At 44.1% G+C, this 18,377-nt stretch overlaps 1 non-coding gene across 1 annotated transcript; it reads left to right on the top strand.

Moving 5' to 3' along the window:
- The first annotated feature begins 1,834 nt into the window (after window positions 1-1,834).
- On the top strand, window positions 1,835-1,909 carry Trnak-uuu (transfer RNA lysine (anticodon UUU)). The gene has a single exon. It is a non-coding gene; the product is annotated as a tRNA-Lys (tRNA).
- Window positions 1,910-18,377: the final 16,468 nt, after the last annotated feature.

The raw sequence follows: 18,377 nt of genomic DNA, 5'->3' as shown, positions 1-18,377 counted from the left end.
CCAACAGTAAAATTCGGAGTCGGTAGAGTTATGGTGTGGTCGTGTTTCTCATGGAGGGGGCTTGCACCCCCTGTTTTGCGTGGCATTATCAAAGCACGATGCTTCATTGATTTTTTAAGCATCTTCTTGCTTCCCACCGTTAAAGAGCAATTCGGGGAAGGCGGTAGCATCTTTCAAAGCAAGCGAGAACCTGTTCATAATGCACGGCCTATGGCGGGGTGGTTACATGACAATAACATCCCTGTAATGGACTGGCCTGCACAGAGTACTGACCTAAATCCTACAGAACAACTTTGGGATGGTTTGGAACTCCAACTTCGTGCCAGGCCTCACCGACCGACATCGGTACCTTTCCTCAGTGCAGCACTCCGTGAAGAATGGGCTGAACTTTACAGCACCTGATTTAGCGGATGCCTTCGAGAGTGGAAGTTGTCATCAAGGCTAAGGGTGGGCCAACACCATATTGAGTTCCAGCATTACCGATGGAGGGCGCCACTAACTTGTAAGTCATTTCAGCCAGGTGTTCGGATACTTTTGATCACGTAGTGTATCTCTGGCACGCTCCCTGTGAGACCCACATTTCCAACTTACTGTCCACACACTACAATTGTAGTGCCCCTGCCTACTATACTCATTACTCGAAGCAGTCAGTCTACCGATTCCCGTAAGAGTTTGAGCAATATGAGTGCATCCAGACTGAAGAAGATCATTGACCGGTAAGCCTTATCTGTATGAAGATGGTATCTGTTCTTTTCGACACAACCGAAAGAACAGATACCATTGGTGATCTTGCAGCTCTCGAAGAATGAAATTACAATGAAATCCAGACCATTAACTGCATACAGGCGCTGGTAAATATCAAGGGGGGCAGTTTAAAATTTGTGCCTCGACAGGTACTCGAACACGGGGTTTCCTGGTTACAGGGTAAACGCTCTATCTGACTGAGCCAACGGGAATACAGCCAGGTGAAGTCCTCGGGCCGCGCGGGATTAGCCGAGCGGTCTAAGGCGCTGCAGTCATGGACTGTGCGGCTGATCCCGGCGGAGGTTAGAGTCCTCCCTCGGACATGGATGCGTGTGTTCGTCCTTAGGATAATTTAGGTTAAGTAGTGTGTAAGCTTAGGGCCTGATGACCTTAGCAGTGAAGTCCCAAAAGATTTCACACACACATTTTTTGACGTCCTCGGTAAGTACTGCTATTCCGACAGTTGCATGCCCTGTCATTTTCAAAGCATTAATGCAACTGGAGAGAACTGTCGATAGATTGTAGATTGACTGCCGCGAGTAATGAGCACAGTGGACAGGGGTACTACAAATGTAGTGAGTGGACAGTAAGATGGAACTGTGGGTCTCACGGGGAGCGTGCTAGAGATAAGTCCCCGCAGTCGCACTATCATCTGTGTCCTCCATGGCTCAGTCGGGTAGAGCGTCTGCCATGTGAGCAGTATATTCCAGGTTCGAGTACCGATCGGGGCACACATTTTCAACTCTCTCCGTTGATATTTATCAACGACTGTATCAGCTAATGGTCTGGATTTCATTGTAATTTCCTTCTTCGAGAGCTGCAAGATCACTGGTGGTATCTGGTCTTTCGGACATGCCTGAAAGAACAGATACCATCTTCATATAGATAAGTCTTACCGGCCAATGGTCTTCTTCAGTGCAGATGCACTCTCATTACTCAAACTCTTACGGGAATTCGTAGATTGACTACCGCGAGTATTGAGTATAGTGGACAGGGCACTAAAAATGTAGTGTGTGGACAGTAAGTTGGAAATGTGGGTCTCACGGGGAGCATACCAGAGGTAAGTCCCTGCAGTCGCAGTATCGTCTGTGTTCTCGATGGCTCAGTCGGATAGAACGTCTGCCATTTAAGCAGGAGATCCTGGGTTCGAGTCCCAGTCGAGGCACACATTTTCAACTGTCCTCATTGATATTTATCAACGCCTGTAAGCAGCTAATGGTCTGGATTTAATTGTAATTTCCTTCTTAGAGAGCTTCAGGATCGCCAATGGAATCTGATCTTTCGGACAAGAATATAGGAAGAATGTAGGAACGGTTAAATGGTCTGGATTTCATTGTAATTTCCTTCTTCGAGAGCTTCAGGATCGCCAATGGAATCTGTTCTTTCTTGTCCGAAAGAACAGATACCATCAATGGCGTGGTTCTGTGTAAACGTCGTCCCAATCAGGAAAAAGTAATAATACTTCACAACGGTAAGAAAAGTTATTAAAGATACTTTGGTAGAAATGCAGGTGTTTTTGAATGAACGCGACAACGGTTACATGACTGTACTCGTAGTTAAGGGAAATGTTCGCAGTTTCGTCCTTGTGCCCCAAATGCGTCCGCCCGAATAGCTGAATGGTCAGCCATGCGCGGGGACCCTGGTTCGATTCCCGGCTGGAGTGGGAGATTTTCTCCCCTCAGAGACTGGGTGTTGTGCTGTTCTCATCATCATTTCACCCCATTGTCGACGCGCAAGTCGCCCAATGTGGCGTCGCACTCAATAAGACCTGCACCTGGCGGCCGAACTTCCCGCCTGGGAACTCCCGGTCACTGACGCCATACGCTCATTTCCATTTTTTATCCCAAATGTGGGCCTGTACCCATAGTCACAATCCTTTGAAATACGCCTAGATCGTTTCTAAATTCTCGATAAGCATTGACAAGTCCCTGCTCCAATTCTTCAACGGTGTTAACAGGAGTGGCGCATACAACAGTTTTAAGGTGGACCCAAACACAGTAATCCATGTGGTTCGGATCAAGTGACCTTGGAAGCCACGGTACGAGTCCTCTTTATCCAGTCAATCTTTGGCCATATCGGCACCTTAGATGTCTCTTACCATGGCAGCAAAATGTGCCGGTGCTCTATCATACATGTACCATTCCTCTGGCGTTGCTCCAGCGGAACATCCTCGAGCAATTTTGCAAGATGATGGTACAGAAACCCAAGGTAACTCCGTCCATTTACTTTATGTGGTAACATATGCGGTCCAATAAGACGTTCACCGAGTACCCCTAGCCACACATTCAATGAGCAGCGTCGCAGTTGCGGAGACAAACGCACAGCATATGGATTGGAGCCTAGATGACTCCAAACATGAGAATTGTGATAATTAAAGACCCCTAACTGAGACACTGAACTCCTAGGAGACTGTACGGATACACTGCACTGTGGTGCATTATTCTCCAAACACTGCTGTGGCTCATTCTAGAAATGAGTGTAGCAAGTCTACTCGTCTAGATTCCTGGAGAGTGTTCGACTGTTTCCAGCACCACATTTACAAGCACAGGTGTAATTCGTGCACGCCTACCGGCTCTCGCAGCATGTGCAAAGCTCCCAGTTTCTCGGAGTCGTTGATGCAACCTTGTAAACGTCCGACTCTCGGGGTGCCTTCTAGCAGGGACTGCTTCTTGGTACAAGCGTGCAGCTTCCCGTGCATTGATGTGGCTCTTACCTCACATGAAATGCATACCAGCGTACTCCTTATTGTTACAATGTTCAACGTTACCACCAATACTCGTGCAACACAACTAACGCTCCGCAAACAACTGACATGAGTGGCATTCTGACTGCGTAATTGTAAGGTCGTATCCATTCAGTTTTCAGCTCCACATTTCGAAAACGTAAACGAAGACCACACCACGGACCGACGGACCGGCACGGGGTGTTTACACAGAATGTCAGTATTGGCTGGTAGCCATAAAATCGCAATTATCTTGTACACGGTTCGTTTGTAGTTCTATATTTACTGAACATATTTGTTTGTTTCTAGTATCGTGTGCTTTCTACTGTATACGTTTAGGTCATTAATTATTATAAACGCTGTATAACACTACTAGTGGATACATTTTCTCACAAGAATTTCTTAGGCAGCTCCACAATTAAATACTTAATTTTATGACTTGATTAAAGTAATTAAGAAGCTATTGTTGATAAAGAAAGTGTGTAGTTATGCTTCTCGCGAGGATGGCACAAGTAAAACAATGTATTATGAGGCCAGAAGTAAGGTTTCTAAAGGAACTGGGTAACTGCAGTAAAACCCTGACTTCAGCACGACTGGACATTCCAAGACAGGTCTGTTAGGCGTGTCATATTCTTTGTCACACTCAGTGCACATTTCAGTCAGGCGAAAGTTGTAAATCCTACCGTAATAAATCGTTTGGACTATCAGTATTATTTTTATCACGTAGACAAAATCAGTTTCCTTCACCCAGAGCATGGCTTTAATATTAATCTGGAGGCTGTCGTGTTCGAAAGTTTAGGGACGGTGCACGGCTATAATAGTGTAACGGCACTTCGCACTGCGGCGGTCGCTATCATGTTTTGTTTATGTCTATCTCTCATATCGCAGCTTCATATTCTAAACTCTTAGTTGTATTGGTTCCATATGCAGGTTACCACTTACTGTAAGAGCGCTTATCTTCATGCTAATACTGGTAGGCTTAGGCGAGATGGCTCGAACAGTACTTTGAGAGGTGTCTAGAAATTAGCAGTATATGCTCGCTTTACATACTTCATTCTTGTGTAAAGTAAATAATTTGGCTCCGTTTTAGGAGATCTTTGCTTTAATTGGCCTGTTGACTCATTAACTGTCTTATTTTCTGTAAATTATGAATCAACTACTTACTTGTACAATAGAACGAAAATCAATCCGTAGTGCTTGTTAAAATCAGGGACAGTTTTGATATAAATGTGTAAGAATCATTGTACTTTGATCCAGAGCCGCGGCTGATAATCTTCAAGTGAGATCAAAACCTAGATAAAATTTATATAGACAGTGTAGCATTTACAGACACAAAAAACCAGAACTAGACATACATCATCATAGACTTATAAATACGACTTGTTATGCAGAACAAATGCCGTACTTGTGATCTTGGCGAACTTCGCGCATGGGCGAAAGCGAGTTCACGTTGATTCTACCCGACCATTTTCGATGGTGTTCGGATACTCATACGGCAGAAAACTGAACGAAGATTAAGTGTAGAACAGACTCTCAGTTAACAAGACATCAACGCATAGCACACAGGAAACAAAAAATGTCACCTTAATTCCCATGTAAACATAACATAACGGTATGGAAACAGCTCTCGGCCTTAGTTGTTACAGGTAACAGTTTCCCCCACCTTTTTTGACGAAAAATCTCTCTCCAAACATTAAAACATGATCTATCACTGAAACTTCTATTCCAGACTTCTTGCATGACGATAAAAGTTAATTCTTGTATAGAAGGTAGACTGGCCTGCTACGCCAAAAAATATCGAGACAAATACCTCGAAAAGGAAACTTCTTGTCAGAACTTCATCTTAGCCGCGCGGGATTAACCGAGCGGTCAGGGGCGCTGCAGTCATGGACTGTGCGGCTGAACCCGGCGGAGGTTCGAGTCCTCCCTTGGGCATGGGTGTGTGTGTTTGTCCTTAGGATAATTTAGGTTAAGTAGTGTGTAAGCTTAGGGACTGATGACCTTAGCAGTTAAGTCCCATAAGATTTCATACACATTTGAACATTTGAACCTCATCTTAACACTGACTGGCGATACGTCGGAGAGCAATTAACTTGGTTCAGTTCATTGGATTTCCTTATTTTATCAAATTAGCTTTTCTACAGCTACATCTACATTTATACTCCGCAAGCCCCCCAACGGTGTGTGGCGGAGGGCACTTTACGTGCCACTGTCATTACCTCCCTTTCCTGTTCCACTCGCGTGTGGTTCGCAGGAAGAACGACTGCCGGAAAGCTTGCGTGCGCGTCCGAATCTCTCTAATTTTACATTCGTGATCTCCTCGGGAGGTATAAGTAGGGGGAAGCAATATATTCGATACCTCATCCAGAAACGCACCCTCTCGAAACCTGGACAGCAAGCTACACCGCGATGCAGAGCGCCTCTCTTGCAGAGTCTGCCACTTGAGTTTGCTAAACATCTCCGTAACGCTATCACGGTTGCCAAATAACCCTGTGACGAAACGCGCCGCTCTTCTTTGGATCTTCTCTATCTCCTCTGTCAACCCGACCTGGTACGGATCCCACACAGATGAGCAATACTCAAGTATAGTTCGAACGAGTGTTTTGTAAGCCACCTCCTTTGTTGATGGACTACATTTTTCATGGACCTCCCAATGAATCTCAACCTGGCACCCGCCTTACCAACAATTATTTTTATATGATCATTCCACTTCAAATCGTTCCGTACGCATACTCCCAGATATTTTACAGAAGTAACTGCTACCAGTGTTTGTTCCGCTATCATATAATCATACTATAAAGGATCCTTCTTTCTATGTATTCGCAATACATTACAATTATCTATGTTAACGGTCAGTTGCCACTCCCTGCACCAAGTGCCTATCTGCTGCAAATATTCTTGCATTTCGCTGCAATTTTCTAATGTTGCAACTACTCTGTATAGTGCAGCATCAACCGCGAAAAGCCGCATGGAACTTCCGACACTATCTACTAGGTCATTTACATATATTGTGAAAAGCAGTGGTCCCATAACACTTCCCTGTGGCACGGCAGAGGTCTCTCCATTGAGAACAACATGCTGTGTTCTGTATGCTAAAAACTCTTCAATCCAGCCACACAGCTGGTCTGATATTCCGTAGGCCCTTACTTTGTTTATCAGGCGACAGTGCAGAACTGTACCGAACGCCTTCCGGAAGTCAAGGAAAATGGCATCTACCTGGGAACCTGTATCTAATATTTTCTGGGTCTCATGAACAAATAAAGCGAGTTGGGTCTCACACGATCGCTGTTTCCGGAATCCATGTTGGTTCCTACAGAGTAGATTCTGGGTTTCCAGAAATGACATGATATGCGAGCAAAATACATGTCTTTTTTGTAGATCACCGCACTTGCGACAAGAAGCCGCTATGCATTCATACGCCTATTTCGTGAAGCATTGTTTGTAATTCAAAGACAGTGGTTCAACGGCCAGTAACGTTTAGGACTGGTGTTAAGTTAACACTTTCGAGACGAGATCGAGTCTCACTCAGGCACTGGTCCCTAGCCATAGACGTTATATCTCTTTAACTGTGTGTCGTACAACGCTGTAATTTTGTAGGTACATACGGTAGTATGTGTGGATACGATCTGTAAAATGTGTTGCGAATATAGTATAAAGAAGTTATGAATTAAAAGTCAGCCTGTGACACTGAGACTCGTATGGAAAGTGATAACATATTCCAGCGGCCCCTGCTCGACAGGAAGGAAAAGAGAAAGTTGGAGTGATGAAATATTCACATGCAAAACGCACATATATAACAAAATGTTGAAGAAGAAGGAAAGTGTTGCATATACACGGTAAGAAATATGAAAAACAAGTTTTGGTAAACATTAGCAATCTGCGAGTTACTGGCTGGTATACGACGAGCGGTTGCTGGTACCCCGTGCGCCCGCACAGGATGCTGCAATTTGCGTCCAGCTATCTCTCTATTGTGTTGTCAGTCCTGGCAGCCGAGAAAATACACCTCTGTCACTAGACATAACGGTACAGGATTTTGAAGTGAGAGTGAGAATATTGGAATGACAATTTCGATGAGAGGAACGTCAAGGTTTTTCTCTGGTGTGTATAAGGCGTCTTCAGAAGATGCAATTGTTATTAGGATAGACAGTACCTTCCTTATTCACGGTTCTGTCACTGTAAATTTCCATTTAAGAGCTCCTGAATGATGACGGAAGTGCATATTAGAACGTAAGTCACACTGCTCTGTTGCGCCAGACAGAGGCTTCTGAAACGGATGTTCTTGTCAGGACATCACCCTTAAGTCTTGTGACGCTTCTGCCGGCATTGTTCTCGTTTACGGAGTTTACGCAGATTGTAGCTGTAATTGCATCTGAGTACAAAATAGCGAGTTAATTGCAATCGATTCATAATTATTCAAGAGCTGGAAGCGTAACATATATTTGAATATTTTTTATGTTTTTATTTTCTTAATTTTTTTAGCGACGATTTCAACAACTAGTGATTAAGTCAGTCCACCAGTTAGACACTGGTGACTTTTAAATGAATTTCAACATCTGATTTTAGCCATGCTTCCATTTACTCACAATTTCTTGAACACGCGACTTCTGAAACTGCATTACTGCCTACTAGCACATCTTTCTGTTCCGCTTGCTTAGCCACACTATTACGCAGGCTTACTAAGATACAAATGCGTTATAAAACCCTGCGCTAAAACTTGGCACCAACGTCACACTGCAATATCAACAAGAAGAAAAAGGATTTCATTCACGTTTATTTTTTGCTCATTCTACATTGCATTATTTGTAATACTGCATGTATGTGAAGTGTTTGTGTGGAGTGCAGTGCAAAGCTTGTGTGTTGTATGATGGTGATGATGATGATGATGATGATGATGATGATGATGACGATGATGACGATGATGAGAGAAAGAAGAGGATGAAACCCGGTGACGGCACACAGCCCGCGAACAGCAACAAGAGGGCTGCCAAGCTTAACGACCCCATCAGACGGACCCCATCACCATCAACAGTGCCACATGCGCTCACTTCCTGAGACACTGTGGAGAGCTCGTAAAATAATAATAATTACAAACGTATTTTAACAGCGAAAATTTTCAAAAGATCAAACTATATAAAGAAATACGAGATATGCCTAATAATCTTGAATTACAGTCATTGGAATATAAACGCGATTTATTTGTACAACTCGTATTGATACATATGTAAATACAATTAAAATAACATGCTTCTTACACATATATACGTTAAATTATTATATGTGAAATATTAATGTATTGTGATAAATACAAGAATAGTATTCCTTGTTGTTTATTAATCAGTGAGTGTAGCGCTGATCAGTTGCGTTACAGAAGGCATCCAAAGGCAGTAATCTAGTGGATTTCCTCATTTTATTATATCCGAACTGGCCTATTCCTGCACCATCACACTGACGACCACAGCTGCTATGCATAGCATACTCCTATCTCGTATATTCAAATGGCTCCGAGCACTATGGGACTTCTGAGGTCATCAGTCCCCTAGAACTTAGAACTACTTAAACCTAACTAACCTAAGGACATCACACACATCCATGCCCGAGGCAGGATTCGAACCTGCGACCGTAGCGGTCGCGCGGTTCCAGACTGTAGCGCCTAGAACCGCTCGGCCACACCGGCCGGCTGTCTCGTATAATCTCATTTACAATTCAGAGACGATAAGTCACGGATTACTAGCCTGTAGTCATAGAGTCGTATTAGCTTGTGTCACAGAATTAAGAAGGTAGATCATACACTGAGGTGACAAGTCATTGGATAGCGATATGCATATCTACAGATGGCGGTAGTATTGCTTACGCAAGGTACTGAAGGGTAGTACAATGGCGGAGCTGTCATTTGTACTCAGGTGATTCATATGAGAACGATCCAGACGTGACTATGGCCGCACGGCGGGAATTAACAGACTTAGAACGCGGAATGGTAGTTGGAGTTAGACGTATGGGACATTCCATTTCCGAAATCGTTAGGGAAATCAGTATTCCGAGATCCACACAGTCAAGAGTGTGCCGAGAATACCAAAGTTCAGGCATTACCTCTCACCACGGACAATGCAGTGGCCGACGGCCTTCACTTAACAACCAAGACCAGTGGTGTTTGCGTAGAGTTCTCAGTGCTAACAAAAATAACCGCAGAAATCATTGTTGGACGTACGACGTACGTCATTAGGACAGTATGGGGAAATTAGGCGTATATGGGCTTTGGCAGTAGATGACCGATGCGATTCCTTCGCTAACAGCACAACATCGCCTGCAGCGCCCCTCCTGGGCTCGTGACCATATCGGGTGGACCCTATAGTACGGGCAAACAGTAGTCTGGTCATATGAGACCCGATTTCAGTTGCTAAGAGCTGATGGGAGGGCTCGTGGCGCAGAACCCACGAAGCCGTGGACCCAAGTTGTCAACAAGCCACTCCCGACGGAGGTTCGAGTCCTCCCTCGGGCATGGGTCTATGTGTAAGTTAAAATGGTTCAAATGGCTCTAAGCACTATGGGACTTAACATCTGAGGTCATCAGTCCCCTAGACTTAGAACTACTTAAACCTAACTAACCTAAGGACATCACACACATCCATGCTCGAGGCAGGATTCGAACCTGCGACCGTAGCAGCCGCGTGGTTCCGGACTGAAGCTCCTAGAACCGCTCGACCACAGTGGCCTGCAAGCGTAAGCTACTTAAAGTTAGTTTAAGTACTGCGTAAGTCTAGGGACCGATGACCTCAGCAGTTTGGTCCCTTAGGAATTCACACAGATTTGAACGTTTGAACTAATCTGAGAAATTCCGTCTCAGCTGACGTAATCTTCATTCTGTATTTCCTCGAGACTACCAACGTCCCACTTCCACATAATACTACCGGCACCACCGTTGTTTTACAAAGCTTCAATTTCGTTTCCTTTCCGGTTTTATATTTCAGAGTTCTAGGAATTGTTCCACAGGTATGTTTAAATTAACAAAGTTTTGTTTATATGACGTGATCTATTCTTGGGGATATTTCACATCCAAGATAGTTAATGGTTGATACCTTCTCCAATATTTTGCCACTTATCTCAGTTTTGGATCTCGTCGTGTTTTTCTGAGGAACGCCATTATTTTTTTATTTATTTGGAGATATTATCAGTTCAAATTCGTTTGCTATATTTCACAAAATTTATTGCCACTTTGTAAATTATCTTTTGTCCATTGCACAGTAACAATGTCTTCATATAAAGTACTACCTAATTCATACAGCGGTGAGAGCACTGTAGTACACTAGAAAATTTAATTCCCTCTTCTACACTATGTGATCAAAAGTATCAGGACACCCCCAAATACATACCTTTCTCATATTAGGTGCATTGTGCTGCCACATACTGCCAGATACTCCGTATCATCGACCTCAGTAGTTATTACACATAGTGAGAGAGCAGAATGGGGCGCTCCGCGGAACTCACGGACTTCGAACGTGGTCAGGTGATTGGGTGTCACTTGTGTCATACGTCTGTACGCGAGATTTCCACACTGCTAAACATCCCTAGGTCCACTGTTGCCGATGTGACAGTGAAGTGGAACGTGCAAGAACACGTACAGCACAAAAGCGTACAGGCGGACCTCGTCTGTTGATTGACAGAGACCGCCGACAGTTGAAGAGGGTTGTAATGTGTAATAGGCAGACATCTGTACAGACCATCACACAGGAATTCCAAACTGCATCAGGATCCCTGCAGGTACTATGACAGTAGGTGGGAGTTGAGAAAACTTGGATTTCACGACCGAGCCGCTTTTCATAAGCCACGCATAAGGCCGGTAAATGCCAAACGACGATTGAATAGTGGAAAAACGTTGTGTGGAGTGACGAATCATGGTACGCAATGTGGCGATCCAATCGCAGGGTGTGGGTAGGGCGAATGCCCGGTGAGTGTCATCTGCCAGCATGTGTAGTGCCAACAGTAAAATTTGGAAGCAGTGAAGTTATAGTGTGATCGTGTTTTTCAAGGAAGGGGCTTGCACCCCTTGTTGTTTTGCGTGAAACTGTCACATCACAGTGCTACATTGATGTTTTGGTTCAAATGGCTCTGAGCACTATGGGACTCAACTGCTGTGGTCATAAGTCCCCTAGAACTTAGAACTACTTAAACCTAACTAACCTAAGGACAGCACACAACACCCAGCCATCACGAGGCAGAGAAAATCCCTGACCCCGCCGGGAATCGAACCCGGGAACCCGGGCGTGGGAAGCGAGAACGCTACCGCACGACCACAAGATGCGGGCATTGATGTTTTAAGCACCTTCTTGCTTCCCACTGTTGAAGAGCAATTCGGGGATGGCGACTGCATCTTTCAACACGATAAAGCACCTGTTCATAATGCACGGCCTATGGCGGAGTGATTACACGACAATAACATTCCTGTAATGGACTGACCTGCACAGAGTTCTGACCGGAATGCTATAGAACACCTTTGGGATGTTTTTGAACGTCGATTTCACGCCAGGTCTCACCGACCGACATCGATACCTATCCTCAGTGCAGCACTCCTTGAAGAATGGGCTGACATTCCCCAAGAAACCTTCCAGCACCTGATTGAACGTATGCCTGCGAGAGTGGAAGCTGTCATCAAGGCTAAGGGTGGGCCAACACCATATTGAATTCCAGCATTAGCGATGGAGGGCGCCACGAACTTGTAAATCATTTTCAGCCAGGTGTTCGGATACTTTTGATCACATAGAGCATTACCTCATCCATATAGATATCGAAAGGTGCGTAATGTAAGACAAGATTCCCGTGTAGATATAAAACCAAAGACATTATTTTAACAAGCATCAACGAAATGATTCACAAATTAAGTCCACAGATGTGGTAATTTGCAAGATAAGTGGAACACAAAGAATTGCTCTCTTTATCGAGAATTGATGTAGAATAACAGTATTTTAGAATTTGTGACAAAGAGGCAAAATCTTTAAGCAATATGTCCAGTTTGGACCACAAAGCTGCAGAGTGCTAATAGTTCGATTCTAAATTTGGATGGACCACTATGTGGACGGATGTCCTCATACACAATCAGTACACACAGGCTGATACCAAGTCCAGACGCCCCGAGTCAACGGAGATCAACGATGGCGAGGTTGAGGCGCCTGACGATGGTTGGTGGCTCTTGGCGGCGGTAGAAGCACGATGTCCAGGTTGGTATCACTGCTCGATATGGCTGCACAGACGTTGAGCTGATCCTCAGTTGGCATAGCGAACTGAAGTGGCAGCATAACGGCCGGGCGGTGACCTAAAAAAATAGACGCCCAATGAAAGAATATTTGCTTGGTGCTCCGTGGGCACGTGATTCACGGGTGCAAAGTAGTGCCCATGATTACACTGCTGTTAACGGTGGTACTTGCACCACTAGCGGCGGGACTGGTGCCTTTCGTGGTGAATTTAGCGGCGCACGTTTCCATGATGGCTGCAGCAGATTCCCTCAACAACAAAGCGATGTGTTGATGTTGTTGTCAAGAAAGTTGACGTTCGATCTTCACGAGACGGCGTCGTCAGTGTGCTAGTGCTTCAGCAAACTGCCGGACACGCCTGTATTGCTAATAGCTGTCATCGCAGGAGACAGCCTGAGGAAATAGCGGGAGAGAGACAGCAACCTAACTCCTTTATTTCTGTTTACTTGAGCTGTTAGTTGCTTCCTCGTATCAGTAAACACAACAGTGTTTTGATATAGACTTCTTATTGCTCTTAACAGATTATCAGACAGATCTTTCCTGATCAAAGATGCCCAGAGAGTATTTCTATTCGGGCTGATAAATGTCTCTTGGAAATCAATGAAGGCGATGCGAGTTTCCAAATTGAATTCCCTTCTTTTCTCACTCATTTGCTTCACTACAAAAATGGCATATATTGTAGAGCTGCCCTATCTAACCCCATCTGCTGTTCACTGGTTTTAGTGTTCGCTATGCCATTAAACCTATAACTAATTATTGTGGTGTGAATTTTATAGGCAGTATCCAGCGAACAGATGCTCCTATAATTTTTACATTCTCTCCTGACATATTTCTGCACTTTTAGTCAAATATCAGGTTTTACCCTGTCGGCACCATGTATTCAACAGTTGCATGATTCTAACATGTAAGATGCTCCCATGTCATTGAGTACAAGTCCAATGAGTCAGAATATGTAGTGCGCTGAATTCCTTGGCTCCTGAAGAAAGTAACATTTAGGAAAATATTATTCGTGTGATAGTATGTGTTCTAAGTGTATCCAACAAAGTTCTGATCAAATTGTGTGAGAAAAGGACCGAAAAACTCCAGATTATAGCTAGTAAAACAGTGAAAATATCTGCGAAATTTGGTTCAATTATCTCTCAAACCGTAAAAGTTACATCAGCTTATATGTACCCCCTTAAGTGGATAATAAAATAAGTGTACAAAACATAGAGCCACAAGCGCTTTATTGTATCAGTTCAGTCTAATCTTGTTTCGTCACAGTGTCTGTATTTACTCACTAGGTACGGTAGCAGGACCTTCGATACGTTTCACAGTATCCTGATTCAGTGCATTATAACCATAAGCAACAAGAGCTACCGATTTCCACCAATTCGGAAAGAAAGTAACGACTCAGGAAAATGTAAAGCATCTTATATAAAAATGATTAGGTTGTTACCGTATTAGTGCTCTACGAAACGCCTGCAAGTAAACGAGTGGCATGTTTAAGTGCAGTACAGCAGTTAGTGCTACATGAATGAGAGAAGACAGCAGGGATTGCATAGTACATCTACTGGCGCAGGTTTTATTTGCCGGACGAACTGCTACAGAGAGACATTGGTAGACGAAAGACAGATCACACCCAAAGATTTCCACGTCGTGACATGGTCACACCTTATAATATATATACCACTGGCCATTAAAATTGCTACACTAAGAAGAAATGCAAATGATAAACGGGTATTCATTGGACAAACATATTATACTAGAACTGACATGTGATTACATTTTCACGCAATTTGGGTGCATAGATCCTAAGAAATCAGTACCCAGAACAACCATCTCTGGTCGTAATAACGGCCTAGATACGCCTGGGCATTGAGTCAAACAGAGCTTGGATGGCGTGTACATGTACAGCTACCCATGCAGCTTCAACACGATACCACAGTTCATCAAGAGTAGTGACTGGCGTATTGTGACGAGCCAGTTGCTGGGCCACCAATGACAAGACGTTTTCAATTAGTGAGAGATCTGGAGAAAGTGCTGGCCAGGGCAGCAGTCGAACATTTTCTGTATCCAGAAAGGCCCGTACAGGACCTGCAACATGCAGTCGTGCATTATCCTGCTGAAATATAGGGCTTCGCAGGGATCGAATGGAGGGTAGAGCCACGGGTCGTAACACATCTGAAATGTAACGCTCGCTGTTCAAAGTGCCGTCAATGCGAACAAGAGGTGACCGAGACGTGTAACCAGTGGCACCCCATACCATCACGTCGGGTGATACGCCAGTATGGCGATGACGAATACACGCTTCCAATGTGTGTTCACCGCGATGTCGCCAGACTCTGATGCGACCATCATGATGCTGTAAACAGAACTTGGATTCATCCGAAAAAATGACGTTTTTGTCACTCAAAAAATGGTTCAAATGGCTCTGAGCAGTATGGGACTTAACATCTGAGGTCATCAGTCCCCTAGAACTTAGAACTACTTAAACCTAACTAACCTAAGGACATCACACACATCCATGCCCGCGGCAGGATTCGAACCTGCGACCGTAGCGGTCTTGCGGTTCCAGGCGCCTAGAACCGCCCGACCACACTATCCGGCTTTGCCATTCGTGCACCCAGGTTGGTCGTTGAGTACACCACCGCAGGCGCTCCTGTCTGTGATGCAGCGTCAAGGGTAGCCGCAGCCATGGTCTCCGAGCTGATAGTCCATGTTGCTGCAAACGTCGTCGAACTGTTCGTGCAGATGGTTGTCTTGCAAACGTCCCCATCTGTTGACTCAGGGATCGAGACGTGGCTGCACGATCCGTTACAGCCATGCGGATAAGATGCCTGTCATCTCGACTGCTAGTGATACGAGACCGTTGGGACCCAGCACGACGTTCCGTATTAGCCTTCTGAACCCACCGATTTCATATTCTGCTAAAAGTCATTGGATCTCGACCAACTCGAGCAGCAATGTCACGATACGATAAACCGCAATCGCGATAAGCTACAATCCGACCTTTATCAAAGTCGGAAATGTGATCTTCTCCTACATTACAAAGTTTTCAGTGGATGCTGAGCTGACTGTCCTTGAAAGAAATCGATGTGAATATTCTCAATACATACAGGTTGGGTAAGATGGCACTGGCCTGGAAAATATTTCACGCACCTTTCAATAAGCATCCAAACTTACATGAGCCGAACCCAGGGCAGACGATGGAATATGGGTTGCCCGTTTTAAGAAGAGTGAAAACTTTCCGAACCAGTATTACTTTGCCCTTCCTGTATACAGGGTGTTACAAAAAGGTACGGCCAGGCTTTCAGGAAACATTCCTCACACACAAATAAGGAAAAGATGTTATATGTACATGTGTCCGGAAACGCTTAATTTCCATGTTCGAGCTCACTTTAGTTTCGTTCTTCCACCTGCGTTCAATGGAGCACGTTATCATGATTTCATACGAGATACTCTACCTGTGCTGCTGGAACATGTGCCTTTACAAGTACGACACAACATGTGGTTCATGCACGATGGAGCTCCTGCACATTTCAGTCGAAGTGTTCGTACGCTTCTCAACAACAGATTCGGTGACCGATGGATTGGTAGAGGCGGACCAATTCCATGGCCTCCACGCTCTCCTGACCTCAACCCTCATGACTTTCATTTATGAGGGCATTTGAAAGCTCCTGTCTACGCAACCCCGGTACCAAATGTAGAGACTCTTCGTGCTCGTATTGTGGACGGCTGTGATACAATACGCCATTCTCCAGGGCTGCATCAGCGCATCAGGGATTCCATGCGACGGAGGGTGGATGCATGTATCCTCGCTAACGGAGGACATTTTGAACATTTCTTGTAACAAAGTGTTTGAAGTCATGCTGGTACGTTCTGTTGCTGTGTGTTTCCATTCCATGATTAATGTGATTTAAAGAGAAGTAATAAAATGAGCTCTAACATGGAAAGTAAGCGTTTCCGGACACATGTCCACATAACATATTTTCTTTCTTTGTGTGTGAGGAATGTTTCCTGAAAGTTTGGCCGTACCTTTTTGTAACACCCTGTATAACCGGTCAGTCGGACAAGTTTCGATACTGGGTTAAAAAAAAAGATAATAGAGGAAAGTCAAGACGGTGGTTTTAATACGTCTGGTGTTCTACACAGTCTTCCCCCCCCCCTCCGCCATTCATACCCACACCCTCGCGCACACACACACACACATCAGTACAATGCACAGAATGTCCATAGGACGACGTAAAATCGGAAAATTCCTTCTTTGGATTGTTGTTCAACTCGCATGTCACAATGGCTTGAATTATAGCAATTCCATCAAAGCATTGACCCTTCATACGAATTGCTACACTTTGCGATTTTGTGGAAGGTTCTTAGTGATAACATCACGTGTCGACACCCGAGTTGATTTCTTTCCAGAGAAGAATTGAAGAGTGGAAATGGAAAAAGTTGAAGTGCTATTTTTTCACAAAACGCATTTTCAGGGCCATTGTGTTCTTGGTACTCTGTTTCATGTCCCTAGACTTGATACAGGTGCCACATTACAGAGAAATCTTTCAAACATGCATCAGCAGATGGCTCATGATCTTTGTGCGAACCTGTGGTTTTCTCTGAAGTTCCAAAAATTAAACGACATGAGGCGTGGGTTTTGTTGAATGCAGTTCTCCTAGTTATAAACCTAATGTTGTATTTCTGTCCTCGTATTATCACAAATAAAACATAGTGTTTCAGTATTAATGGCACTTTGAACAAAAACTTTCTTTCTGCTTTTTTGTCGAAAACCGACATTTTTGAGACCGTAGCTAAGTGCAAAATTCAATCTGATCCTTGAAAAGAAGAAAACAGCAATCAGCCACTGTTAATAATGCTATTCTTTACACAAACAGCGTCGTTACCGGTTTCGAACAGATAGGTTCATCTTCAGACGGATATCCATGTTTACATTACATTTGTTCTTGTTTACTTTAGTTGCCCGAAAAAAACAGCCAACGATTAATGTAAACAACAACAAACGTAATATAAATGTGAACAGCTGTCTGAAGATGAATCTGTCGATTCAAAACAGATAAGGGCGCTATTTGTGCAAATAAACAGCATTGTTAACTGTGACTTGTTACCCTTTCCTTCTTTGCAAGAATAAATTTGTAAAAACTTTCTTATTTGCACTTAGAAACTATTAGTTTCCTGGTTTGGCACTTACGAAGTAACTAATTTTATTTTCTAGCTTGTCTCATTATTTTTTGTGGTGATGCGATGAGCAGCATAATTCTGTGATATTAGAATACTTTCTCGATTTTCTGGATACAAATCACTTACATACATAGAAAGATACAATAGTTCTTCATTCTCCTGGCAAATGTCAGATCTGGCATTCCATTTCCATTCTTCAAATGTCCACATTTTGCATTTCAATCAAATCGTAGCTAGCATCCATACGTCATTGTTTTTGATCGGGAGTCAAGGCGTGCAAACTTTGCACTCATTTTGCTCTGCTTCAGAACATGCTGGAGAATGTCTCGAACACCTGATTTAGGGTTGGTGACACAACAACGCTGACATGCTGCAGCTGCACATGCGCTGTTTAACTCTGCTTACAACTGACTGGTCGAATGCACGTCTGTTCTTTACAGCTGATAGTTCAGGCTGACGCCGTAAGTACTGCGCTGACGTCGCTTACACGTCACAAA

This window comes from Schistocerca cancellata, chromosome 1, assembly GCF_023864275.1.
Source record: "Schistocerca cancellata isolate TAMUIC-IGC-003103 chromosome 1, iqSchCanc2.1, whole genome shotgun sequence".
NCBI lineage: Eukaryota > Metazoa > Arthropoda > Insecta > Orthoptera > Acrididae > Schistocerca > Schistocerca cancellata.
Note: the sequence above shows the minus strand (reverse complement) of the source record. Positions and strands in the feature narration are given on the sequence as shown.